Source organism: Numida meleagris, chromosome 10 (assembly GCF_002078875.1).
Source record: "Numida meleagris isolate 19003 breed g44 Domestic line chromosome 10, NumMel1.0, whole genome shotgun sequence".
In the NCBI taxonomy this organism is placed as follows: domain Eukaryota; kingdom Metazoa; phylum Chordata; class Aves; order Galliformes; family Numididae; genus Numida; species Numida meleagris.
The window spans coordinates 4,441,080-4,455,548 of record NC_034418.1 but is presented as its reverse complement, the minus strand read 5'-3'; positions in this window follow the sequence as shown (position 1 = coordinate 4,455,548).

Here is a 14,469-nt window from a genome sequence, read left to right as displayed (position 1 = left end):
GGAGCAGTTTTCGGAGACAATCTGAACTGAAAGAGACACGAGGAAAACTCTGTACTGAATTAGCTGGAGGGAACGCTCGGCACCACTAGGTGGTGTTCTGCGGCTGTTGTAGGCGCGTATGGTGAGCCATGGGGCAGCTGAGAGGTGGAAATACTTTAGTACTGAAGTCGTAATCAGGGCTCACGCTGCCAGCTGCGGATAAGTACGTATGCTTCCCCCCCCACCCCCAACGTCCCCAGGAGTTCTACAGGGAGATCGACCAAAGAATTGTGAAAAAATATCCTGCATGTAGTTACACAAAACATCTTTTTTCTCTCTATAAATGCCAAGGTGAAAGATGGTATTTTCTCTTTCTCCAAGCTAACAAGTGGAATTGCAATCACAGTTAAAAATTTGTAGCCCTCAAGATTTCTGTTGTAGTTACAAGTGTAATTCCTCTATGATGTGAATACTAAGGGAAGCACTATCAAGGCTATAGAAAACTAGAAATACAGTCAAGAAGTTAGTTTAGGTTGATTTTGGTTTTGTTTTGAAAACAGCATACTCTCAGATTCAGAAATTACTTGGTTATTTTAAAATGCCCCCATACTGGTCTCTGTTTGTTTAATTACTGAATGGTGAATGTGGAAAGGACACATTTTTCTGTAAAACAAGAGAGAGTAACTGTCAGGCTCCTAAAATATGCTGTTAAATACACAAGAATATTTTAAAACAGGTCCTTTCATGTCAAATACCTCTACAAAGAAGCCAGTAGATCAGAGCTTATTTCATCGTGCTCAGTGGCAGTTGTCCACAGGAAGAAATAGATCGTGCCACAGTTCTCTCATCATTCTGAAGGGCAGTAGTACAAACAAGATCTGGGTAAACTGTCTGGAGTCACTACTTTGTGGTAAGGCTAGAGCTACTGAACATCTCTGCCCTTCTTTGCTAGGTATATGCCAGAAAGGTGTTCAATCTGTCAATGCCTCCCGGGAGCTTGGTACCACACAGGCCATCAGAGCTCAACAAAAGCTGCTGTAATCTCATGGTTCCTTGTTACAAGTCCTAAGTTTTGGTTGTCCTCAGCTGCTTTGGCACACTGCTCCATTTGGTTTTAAAAAGTGTTGCATTTTTCTCAGATTCACAGAGATTTACTTTAGCACAAGAAAAGCCTGATAACAAAGCATAACAAAGAAAACATCACGTTAGTAAAGTTTAATTAGAAATTTAGCATTTCAGAGGTTACTTAGCTTCAAGAGTAAAGGCAACAGAGTTCAGGCAATGGTGAACACTTCTTTGGCTATTACTGTACTTCAAGCACTGTTCTTTTTTTCTGAAGGGTTACCCTACCTCTTCAAAGAGAAGACAGTATTGGTGATCTATACACAAATTCTCAGTTCCCTCGATCAATAACTTCATAGCTATATTTCCTCATTGCAGGAATGCAGTACCCCAAGCATTGCCAAGGCAAAGTGCTGCAGGGGAGAAGGAATGAAGTCTGAATACCTGACTGAGGACTTTTGCAGTTGGCAGTTTTAGGCAATTAGGCAGTGTGACTGGCCAGATGTACAAAGGAACTGCAAAGAGTAGCATAACAGAAATAGTTCCTTTACATATCAAATGCGTTAAGAAAATGTTTCTGCCAAAAAGACTAGTCACTGACATTTTCTGGAAGACAAGCATACACTGGAAACTTTTTTTTTTTTTATAGTAGTATCAGTTACAGGTGTTTTACACTTTTTCCCAACATCTTTTTTTTTTTTTTTTTTTTTAACAAAATTGTTAGAATAGATGTAGCTATGCATGCACCTACATAAAAATGCCTTTGATAGTGTATTTTCCTTGGGGAAGAGATGAGAGGAAACAGTCCTAACTGCATCATCAAAATCTGTTATTTAGTTTTTAGGGTGGAATTGCAGGATCTCTGCTCTGTCAGCAGCAACAGTGTAAAACTTCAACTGCAAACTCACTATTTTAATAGAGGGTCAGAAACATGAAGTATATTTCATATATTTCCCCATGGGAAGCCTTTTATCTTCCAAGACTCGCTTCATATAAAAACATATATATGCATGTAATATTCAGACTCTTTGGTATTTGAATGGCAATCGATTTGACTACTGGAGAGGCTGGCTCTTCCTGAATAGCATTAGCTGTCAATGATTAATTAAAGACCACATCACAGCCGTCAAGCTATGCTTTCTTCAATATGTCTAATTGTGGAAATTCACATCTACGTATGTCTACGGATGAATTAAAATTCCTCATTTTAGATTTTCACAACCATTTTTAAAAATTATTTTTGACAAGGTGCTAATTAGGCTTTCAGCTGTAATTGCTATTTCCTTTTGGATAAAGTCATTTTTTTTTCTTGAAATACCTTTCTTATGTGGAATATTTGCATCATAACAATGTAAAACATACATTCAAGCAAATACGTACGTAACCACGTAACCTCACACTCGAGAATAACTAACGATTACAGAGTAATCAGATTAAAGAATCTTTTTGAAAAATCAGTTTTGCAGAGAATAGTCATTAGAGCGCATCTGTATGAGACAACCTTGGCAAATCAGTGAACACAGTCCATATAAACAACCTTTGATCAGCAGTTTCCACAATATCATTATGAACTCCAGTTTTCGCTGTAATGGTATGATATGAGTGAAAGCAGACCAACCAACTCATAACTGTGATTTTTCCAGCTGAAAATTAATTTGTTGACTGAAAAATACCTACATAATTTCAAAGATAAGGCATAATAAAGCAGGACTATTTTTTTCTCCACTCACACCTGGAGCGAGATTTTTACACAGAAGTCAGTTTCTTCCTTTCATCTTCTTATTACTTTCCGAATAAAGTGACATATTAAGCAGGTATGTAAGCGGTTGGTTATTTTAAAAAGATGCATATTTTAAAAACTTAGCATATAACTGATCAAAGAACTGAATATGAAGAGTAAACTCTGAAGAGTGAGTGTGAATATGCAAAGGAAGCTATCATGTTCAATGAGAAACAGCTACCCAATAATTGTGTCTGCATATCCCAACTAATCCAAGTCCAAATTGAGGTGGTTTACAGCTTTCTGGTCCAGAACAAATCTGTAAAACTTAGCAAGATCCAGTTTTTAGAGAAATAATGCAGAATGTCCTCTACATGCAAGAAAGAGTATCTATCACTGACAAGTTCAACCTCACAGCTGAAGTATGAGAATTCAGAAGTTTACACCATCTTTCTCTTCAGGTAGAAAAACATCTCAACCATATGAAGCAGTAGTGGGCTGCTCGCTTCAAAGGGAATAAGAAAAGGCAAGATACGAACCTGTCACCTAGTAAACCTCCGTGCAGGAAGAGATGTGCTTAATCAGATGGCATGCTGCTTAGCAGCACCTCATATCCCATGCTCTGAACCCATGCTGTAAAATCCTGTCTTGTTTGGGCTCACCTCACCCTTTTATGAGCCAGACTTGCCCTAGCCATGCAGTCTGCTGTGGGAGCTTGGTCACCTCAGTGTTCAACAAATGAAAGGTTTGTGAGAAAGACCACTTTTCACTTCCCTCCAAATAAAAGCTACAGCCAACGCTACCTTGCTCAAACCTTGGAACTGAGGATAGAGAAGCTATCACTCCTCTCTTTTTTTTTTAATGCCTTCTGTATTCAAATTTATGGCTTAAACTAAACTGAAATACCATAGAAAGTATATAAAGAGAACAATTACTACATTTAGCACTTTCTAAAGCTGAACTAGCACTTCGTCTAAACATTTATGTGAAAGGAAATAAAAGGCTAGCAGTCTAGCATCTTCCTGCAGCCTGCACATCCTGACATTTCAGTAGAAGTAAACGTGGTTACAGTCATACTTCCACTGGCATGGAAAACAGGCATGCAGGAACTTCGTTATGTCTTAGATTTGTTCTCACATTTTTAGCCAATGCAAGCAGAGCTTATGAGTGGTGTGGGGAAATACAGAAGCATTTTGGTTCCACTGCAGATGGATCCCCTGCAATGAGGGAGAGAGAAGCAAGGAGAACACAGACTCAGATGACTGGCTATCTTGGAAATGCAATTGGATTCTGAATCTTTCTTTTTTCAGGTACTGATGAAGATACTCAGAAAAAATTAAACAATAATAGATGGAAAACCAAATGCCTGCTCGGTAGGAAGCAACTTGAAGCCAAATAAAGTTTTTGTTCGCTTCTGCTACATCGTGACCAAGATACAGAAACCTCAGTCTGCTTGCCCAGTTCTGACTGTTTACAACCAGTTTTGACCAGTCACAAATTCATGTTTTTAGGGATGGATATTACAGACCAATTAAAAGTATTGACAATATACTGCTAACTTCAGTAGGATTTCAGTTGAGATGCTTCATCTATGAAGAACTTACTTTGGCCAAGAAATTCTCAATGGAACATCTCTGTCTGTGTCAGTTTTATGTACTTTACTTTTAATGTTTTTTTTTCCCATGGCAACTGCAACCTTTTCTTTAGTTTCTTCTGGTTGAAGCTTTTAATTCTCATTTTGTTCTTTTTCTTTCCTTAAGGTACTGTGATTCGCATTTCATTCAGTCCTATCTTCTGTCCCTTTGATAGTTACCAGAATCACTCAGTGTTAGGAAGTTACATTTTTCTTCTCTTTTAAAGGAACAAGTAGTGTCTCTATAGTTTTGAAACATGGCTTGGCTGTTTGTGGTTTCCCTTTATTACATATTTCATTCTAAAAAGCAAGAGTGCGAACCAAGATTAGATTTAAACGGAGTATTTCCAAACATCATGAGAATTCCTCTATCAAATAAAACTTTCATCTTAATTATCCTTAATAATTTCCACTTTGCAAATCTAAGGTCCCTTAATGCCTTTGGAAAATGAAGATCATGAGAAAGAGTATATGAAGATAATTATGTCTCATTTTCGAGAATTTTAAACACCTTCTTCCAGATAGTAAATCTAATGTTAATTAATAGTGGGGTATAATATTAGATTCATCTCTCTCATGAAAATCCTGGATAGAATGTTCCCTGATGCAGTATTCTCTATGTTATTTTATATATTGATTCCAAGTTATGGCAAACTGCTAAAATATGTCAAGGAGCCAAGCATTAAATAGCCAAGCAAAGAGCTACTGTCATAATTGAATTAATTTTCATTATTTCATTTAGAAATGTGTAATTACAAATTAATTTTTCTTTTCAGGACCTCTGACAGTCCTGCCCACCAATGTTTTGAACACCGAAAAGTGCTCCAGGTGTTTAGGCTGGAGGGAAATTTCCATTTTCTATAAGTTTATGATGACATCTGTCTGTGTATATGTGCTTGCACAGGTCTTTGTCTGCAAAGACGGACTACCAGTCAAAGCAGAGCAATCCCCTGTCTAAGTCATAATGGCAGCTGTACACCAAGCTGAGCACTGTATTTTGGAATAAGCTCATATGATTTGCATTTTCTATAATACGTTTAAATAGCCTATCAACTTCTGAAAAATATTTGTCTAAAATTAAGTAATCTCTACAGAAACATAGGCAAAGATTTCTTTTCAAATCTGTTGCTACTTCCCATCATAAATTGTATAAGTGTACTTTTAGTAAGGAACGTGCAAATAGAACTGGCTGTAGCATTGCCTTAGCATTTTAGTCTGATCTAATTTGCAAGTGGTTTTGTTTTAAAACAGTTCTATTTCAGTCTTTGGACCAAATTATAAAAAGACATTGGTTTTCTTTATGAGTGTAAACTGATATTAAACCATATACTAGCATTAAAGATATTTATTTGAACTCTTTTACCAAACATCAAGGGGTCTTGTGAGTTAGAAACAAAAACAAATGTTGAATTGGCATTTGACTTAAACTCTGAGCTGAATATTTGATTAGAAATTATTAGTAAGATGTTTTAACACTAATAACTTTATTAATGACTTTTCCTATTTCTCTAGTCACACAAATTGTTAATATGTAGGTATATGTCACATTTTCATACATGTAAAATATGGAGGAATTTGTTTGTTAAGCTGTGTATTTTCTGGTGTACATGACCTGGTGCAAGTTTCTCCCACAGTTCAGAATGATTTTTTTTTGAAACATGCACAAATATTTTTAGGAGGTTTGCTTGTTTTGTTTTCCCTGCTCCCAACTTATCACCAAGGAAATGATATAGGAATATAACAATAATATCAAGACTACATACAAAAAGAAGAAAGTGAGCCAACATAAAACAATAGTAACACAACAGCCACACTTCCACGTGAGAAAACCATTATGCATACAATAGTTAACATTTCTTCCAAATGCTCATCACATTTCATAAAGCCAAATCAGCCAGCAAGACAAAATAAGCGCTTTTAGAATTAAGATCTTCTTAATATTAGAGATTAGAAAGGATCAACAGCCACATAAGGACAAGAAAATGAAACTCCTTCTTTCTTCTCTTAGTCGCACTTGTGATTAATCCAAAGGAAAGATTTTATTTCAAAGCGGTCTCGAGGGGTTGGTGTTCAAGTTTTCTGTGACTGATTTAAATCAGACTGATTTAAATCTGATTTAAAATCTAATATTTACTAGCAGAAAATATTTGAATCTTCTCCTATTGAATAAAATTGCACAAAATCAGTTAGACCTAAAATTTACTAAGTCGATCTACATGTTGTAAGTAAAAAAAACCAAATAATCAACAATAACCAAGGAATCAAGCAAAACAAAATTCTTTACAAGTGGTAATGCAGGTTAAGATTATGATTGTATGGTACTTCTGCATCCTTGAATTACGGAGTCTCAGAAAGGATCAAGTGGAAAGGGTCCTCTCAGCATCACCAAGCCCAACCTTCTGCTCGGGGCAGGGCTGGCTGGAGCAGACTGCCCAGGACTGCAACCAGAAGGGTTTTGGATATCTCTAAGAAACATACTTTGTGGATATGTTCCAGTGCTTGCTCACCCAAAACAGCTAGCTTTTGGGCTTAGAACACAATATGAAAGGAAAGGTACATCATGGAAGTATAACTATCTGTAGGAAATTGATGTGCCTTTACCAATCACCTTTGATGAGCATTTTGTTTCTCAAGAAGAATAATGAGAGTTAGAACAAATCTGCACTGCTTTTTATAATGTAGAATAGGAGTATTCAAGATCATTCAAGAAGTATGAACAGCCTAGTCAAATAACACTATTTGGCATCTGGCTGGAGTGTGCTTCTGACACCTAAGCTTGTGTTTGTGTATCTTCATACTACCCTGCCATAACAACAATGGATTCCAGTGGCAGGCTGATAACAGACCAAATACATTTTTCCCTCAGAAAGTACAGTTTCAAGCCATAGCATACTTGGATAATACAATTTCAATCTATTCCACCGTGGTATATATTGACCAAGATACCTAGTCAAAGGATGATCCCCTTCATCGGTATGCTCATTCAAACAAAATGCAAGCTATATACCAAATGCTCTAGCAAAGACAAATGGAAATGCAGTCCTATCTTATATCTAAAAAAACGAATTAAATTACTGAAGCTCAGAATCAGATGCCCATTACAATTGCCATGCCTCCCTACCTCCCCAAATGTGGCTCAGAGATCTGATGTCATTACCTACTTGTATCAAAAACAGACAAAGAGCCATGGACACATAAAAATCTAGTGAAATGTCATGTTAACTTTGCTAAAAACTACAGAGAAAGAACACCATTAAAGAGGAAAAGAAAACTGAGAGAAAACACTAAGAAATAAACATCTTTTTTGTCTAGTGAAGAAAGCCACAACCAATTTCAAATCAATTTCAGAAAGACATGATATAAATATTTTAATAGTGAGAGAGATTTAATCTAACAACTGGTAGAAGTTGGTTTCACATATCTTCTTCAAAATGAGCTTGAAAGACTTTGAGCTATTTTATTTAGCTACTGGGTTTAACATTGGCTGGACAAAATGTAACGGCCTAGCACAAAGTCTGAAGGTGACTTAATGGTCCTCTTGTGGACTTCTGGATGTCAACAGGCTTTTCTGTTTAAATGAAGACCTTCTTAGTTCAGGCAGATAAAGAAATTATCCCCATGTTAATATTACAACAAATCACTCTCTCTTTCTGTATCTGAAAACTGTTAGACTGAATTTACTCAAATAGAAAAGATATTCTCGGGTTCAACTGCCTCAAAATATCAGTACTACTTCTGACATGCCAACGGAGCTCTGAATAAGTATGGGTGTATTCTCTCACAGGCAGTTTCAGTCTGGTGTTTCATTTTCAACATTAAGTACTCTCTGTCTGGAATACATTTACATGGCAAAGTATTTAAGGCTCCTATTTTAGGCCACTGGGACGGAATCACCCCCAAAACATGGGCTCATGATTATCATCATATGGCAGTTACTGCTATATTAAGTGTGCAGTGAAGGAGTAAAGGTTTGTGTCACACACACAGACTCCTCATTTTTGCTCCCACCATCCGTCATAGCAGAATCTACTGGAAAATGGAGTACAAATCACTCTGAAATTTACAACAGTAAGTTGAGCTGGTTCTGTGCTCTATCATTTCCAGAAGCAGATGCCTTTGTTTTGCACCTCTAGGGCTGCTCATATGCATAAATAGCCGCCTTTCTTCTGCTTCTGAAGGACAGTGTCCAGCCAATACAAAAACCATTATGAAGTATGAAAACTGCACATATTTCCACCGCAGAACAATAACAAGATCTATACTTTGATTTCCTAGGAAATAAAAATTGTAGCTATACTTCCTGTCAGCCCATTCCTTTGAACATGTTCTCTTCGTAATTTGGGTTTTGAATCTAGTTTAAATGGCAGTTAAAAATTGTATGTGGCAGTACACAATGAAATTTAGCTTGACAGCTTGGACATCAAAACTAAAAATAAATGACTTCACATCCAAATAATAAGTAATAACAATGTTAGCCTGCATAAGAATAGCAGGACTGGATTCAAATACAATATTAATTTTAGGGATATGAGTGACTAGGGAGAGACAGAGGAAAAGAAACAAATCCTTCATATAGCAATAGTCTCTTCTTATCCCCCAGGCAACTGGCTGCCTTTCACCTCAGCGGCAGAGCAATTATGTGGCATAATGACTGCAGTGCAAATAAGCAGAGAGATTTTATTAAACCAAATGAGCAAATCATCTGCGTATTATTGCGATTTGATTGACAGTGACAAGTGTCGAGCAGACACGGATGTGAATATGATAAAGAAGCTTGCAGGAAAGCTCTTGATAATGTTACTCTTGATAAAGTTGCTCGGCAAACCTCTCTAAGTAAATAAAGGGGAAAGAATATGATGCATATTAATTCACATAGTTTGCAACCTGCCACAGGACTAGAGGAAAAGTTGCAATAGGTTCAGCACATGGCATTTCATATGAATTCTAAAATTGCATTTATGAGTCTCATAGACTTTACAATAATATATTAATATTAAAAGTAAAGGTCATTCCACATAACAGTTAAGCTGCCTGAGCTTCAACCTTTATACCAATAACAGGCTCAGGCTGAGGGCAAGAGGAGGAAGAAAACAAGCGGGGATGATCTGAATAATGTAAAATGTTACTTCGAATGACTGCTGCCTTTTGCTGGGATGTCCATGTACACCCTTGTGCTTTCAGTGGACAACTACATTTCTAACAGGCCTACCGTCAGATGGATGGAATCGATGCCTTCCACGCAGAGCTAATGTGACGAATTGACACTGACCTTCACACTCTGCAGATGCTGCTCTGACATCAGTGGCTCCTGATGACATCAGAGGTGCACAGATTCACGTCATTGCAGTCAGCATTGAGCTCAGGATAACTACTGGCACTTGGAATGGATTACCCAGGGTGACTGGGAAGCTTTGACAGCAACACCTGTGGAAAAAAGCAGTGGGAATAAAATCACCTGTGCTCTAGCAGCGCTGACATCATGAATAAATCCGGGCTTATGGGTTTAAATTGTGTTGCTAGGTAGAATATGATAAATAGTTGGTTTTTCTCTACACCATTTTTTAATTATGATTTTAAATTTAAATGTGAACAAGGAACCTCATTATTCCCCACTTCGGTTAGCATTCTTTTGCCATCAAGTGCCCTCAAGATGAAGATTTTCAGCCTTTGAAAAAGATCTGTATCTGAGAGGAAATATTCTTGTCATCATAAAGTGCACTGTAAAAAAGTAGAAAGCACTTCTGATTGTTGTTTTAATACTATTTACTATTAGCTATCATTATTATATGCTGAATATCTATTTGGATGTATTTCAAAAAGACCACTTTTCCAAGCTTCTGTACTCTGAGCTGGTTCCTACAAATCTTGTGCTGTATTTTAACAATGCAGGTAAATTCAGCAGAGGCATTCAAGAGCTGACATACTCAGAATAACGGAGGCTTGATAAAAAAAAACACTTAATCCCTCTACAACTGACTTATGTGAAATATCTCAGCTATGTTTCCATGATGCGAGCCCTCTCATCAACGGTCCAAGCAGTATGAACTAAAAAAAACCCCAAAAACTAATGGAGTGAAATATTTAGTACAAAATTTACTTTTTAATATGTTCTATAATCTATTTTTGTAATATTGCACTTATAGAAATATTATTTAACCTTTAAAAACACGAGAAGACAAATTCCACAGAAACCTAGAAAACTGAGAACTATAAGTACTAAACTAACTTTTCTAGTAAGCCCTATTGTTGGAGATGAATTAGCAATTTGTGGACTTTATGAAAATCAGAATGAGGTTTCATGGTTTTAATTGGACTAAAATGTAGCAAAAGCACAGAAACCACTCCCTAGATGCTGGGGAAAAAAATGGTAGAATAATAATTCCCTATGCATTAAAATTGTTGGTGAGTTTTTTTATTTGTTTTTCTTTCTTTTTAAAATACACTTTGAATATTATTAACCTTTTCTTCTTTCTTTTTTTCTTTCTTTGAAGGTAGACAGGTTTAAGAAGTAGTACAATCTATTACATTTTGGTGTACCTAATATTCTTCAAAGCTTATCCAAGTTGACTCTGGTGATTAAATATAAAAGTAAATATTCTGATGACTTTCAAAAACTAATTCCTGCTACTCAACATTTTTCACCTCAAAGCAGTTAAATATATACATAAGTAAACAAAAGTCCAAACCAACTAATTTTGAAAATTAAATTTTCCTCTAAGAAGTGTTAGACTATACAATGAAATTCATTTTCAGGTTTTACGGTTTAAACATGAAGTAGATTATTTTGATAATTAAATATAATATTAATCAATTGAAACAGTTACATGAGTTTTCTTGAAGCCCTTGTGAGCCTTCTAACATAAACTATCATCACACCATTACTGCCACTTCAAAAATAGCGCATATTATGATCTAAAATGCAAAATGTCTGCTAAGAGATAGTTTAGAACCTCTAGCCATTAAAAACAAAAATACTAATCAACATAACAATTTCTAGGACTACAGAAAGTTGGTTTGAGAAAAATAGCACTAATCTCTTAATTTTACTGAGAAGCTGCTAATGGTGCTCTGAATGAAATGATTTGAAGTTTTAAGAAATTTTAAAATATGATAATTTAGGAAATCATACTAACGAATTCACCTCTTAACATCAGCACGCCGAGGGAGATTAAGCTGGAGTATTAGAAAATTTCAAGACTTTCCCAACCACTGCAAAAAGGAGAAGTAAAATATTTGAACATCTTGTATTAAAGTTATTGACACTTCTGTCACGCTTAAAATAGAAATGAAAATAAATTCTCCTATTTCTGTGAACTGAATTTGTTGAGAGTGGTGAAGCACTACCTTCCACTTTTAGCATCTGAGTAGAACTTCACCTCTCTCCTTAACCTTCAGATTCCCTTAGCAGTGCCAATCAAATGATAGCTGTGTGCTTCCTCAGTGTAGGTTCTAAGTAATGCATATCCACAAAGTTACTGATTTTCCAAAACTTTAGGAAAGAAAACAACCTCCCAAAGCTGTTTGGAACAGGAGTGAGAGGAAGAGNTAATTCCTGCTACTCAACATTTTTCACCTCAAAGCAGTTAAATATATACATAAGTAAACAAAAGTCCAAACCAACTAATTTTGAAAATTAAATTTTCCTCTAAGAAGTGTTAGACTATACAATGAAATTCATTTTCAGGTTTTACGGTTTAAACATGAAGTAGATTATTTTGATAATTAAATATAATATTAATCAATTGAAACAGTTACATGAGTTTTCTTGAAGCCCTTGTGAGCCTTCTAACATAAAATATCATCACACCATTACTGCCACTTCAAAAATAGCGCATATTATGATCTAAAATGCAAAATGTCTGCTAAGAGATAGTTTAGAACCTCTAGCCATTAAAAACAAAAATACTAATCAACATAACAATTTCTAGGATTGCAGAAAGTTGGTTTGAGAAAAATAGCACTAATCTCTTAATTTTACTGAGAAGCTGCTAATGGTGCTCTGAATGAAATGATTTGAAGTTTTAAGAAATTTTAAAATATGATAATTTAGGAAATCATACTAACGAATTCACCTCTTAACATCAGCACGCCGAGGGAGATTAAGCTGGAGTATTAGAAAATTTCAAGACTTTTCCAACCACTGCAAAAAGGAGAAGTAAAATATTTGAACATCTTGTATTAAAGTTATTGACACTTCTGTCACGCTTAAAATAGAAATGAAAATAAATTCTCCTATTTCTGTGAACTGAATTTGTTGAGAGTGGTGAAGCACTACCTTCCACTTTTAGCATCTGAGTAGAACTTCACCTCTCTCCTTAACCTTCAGATTCCCTTAGCAGTGCCAATCAAATGATAGCTGTGTGCTTCCTCAGTGTAGGTTCTAAGTAATGCATATCCACAAAGTTACTGATTTTCCAAAACTTTAGGAAAGAAAACAAACAGCTCCCAAAACTGTTTGGAACAGGAGTGAGAGGAAGAGCGAATGCTATACAACTCCTGTTTGTAAAATTATTATGACCCTCTTTTATTTAAAAAAAAAAAATCACCTCTTTATATTCTACGCAAAATAAGTAGATTGAAATGCTGACTCACTTTGTAACCTATCATTAAAATGTTATCCATCTAACTCCTTTAACACAACATTTAAAGGTATCAAAAGTTTGCAAACAGTCCATTATCAAACTATGAAGAAAAACATTTTATTCTTATTTTCTTCAATATTGTTTTTTAAAATTATTTCCAGGGATGCTTTGAGGGAGATAACGAAATGTTCTGATAGTCAGCATCATGATGTTTACCTAAAATAATACTTAAATCAGAACTGCAACCTAGGCTATATCTAAACAGTCATGCCAAACTGATTCTTTTTTAAATTATTTTATTAAATGTCAAATAAAAGCGTCTTCAGATGCTTTGGTTTTCTAAAAAAATTCAATTGATGTGCTAAGAATGAATAATAATTAAGGACTTACATTTAAAACATACTAATGCAGGTCATAAGAAGATGGAAATAGTAATGTACTTCAAGCCACTCTTGTGTCATACTATCCAAAGTTAACATCAGTCATAACCTGCAGTATGTAAGTACATACAACAACCCTTGTCATCTTTCTATGTTGATTGTAAGAACAAAGTATTGTGTGTATGATGACGAGTTCAAATAACGACTTACCACTTTAAAAATCATATAGAATCTTTCAAACCAAAGGATTTCACTGCACTTCAGAAAAAAATAAGAAATTACATATGGAGAAGGCACTGACATGAATCTCTCTTTGGGGAGGTTCATAACATTTGTTAAATCAGGAAACATTCTAGAATTAAAAAAAATACATATTGGCTGAATTACAGGAAACTTTAGGCAAGCGTCTACTCTGAGAGCTCCGCCTCACCTCTGAGTAGCCCAGTGAGAAATACCTCTGATGATGAGAAATCATAATTAGTTTCTGTTTCACGTGAGAAACTGAAAGTCGGTAAGCAAAGAGCGAGGGCAATGACACCTCCCCGGAGGAACCGCTCAGCATCGAGCTGGTGCCACCCGTTAGCACCTGAACTCTGACACAAGAGCAAGGTCAGGCGGGACGGCTGCAGGCTGGAACGAAACACGCGGGCAGGACAGGCCTTCAGCCGGGCTGCGCGGTCAGCAAGTCCAGAGGAAACAGAGTTAGAGAATTCAGTCAAATTGGAGTAAACGCTGCGCAGGACAGAACAACTTGTAAAAACTAAAGGCAATCACAAAACACAATCAGGTTTTGTCTCAACCCTTTCATGCTTTCCAGTTAAATACATCCTTGATCATCACTGAAAAAAACAAAAGCCAACTAAGCCCAAACACATTTGTTGCTTTTTTAGAATTTATCAGTTCTTTTGATACTTTCTATGATACTGACACTAATAAACTACAACAAAGATAGGAGAATTTCTTAATTTTAGAAAAGGAAGAGCCAGGTTATGGCACAGAACTTGTGAGAAAGTGGGAAAGCTAAGAACTGCCCAAAATAGAAATCACAATCGCTCTTTATTAAATAAATTAAGTATAATAATAAAACAAGTGGAGGAAGGTATGGCTCCAAGT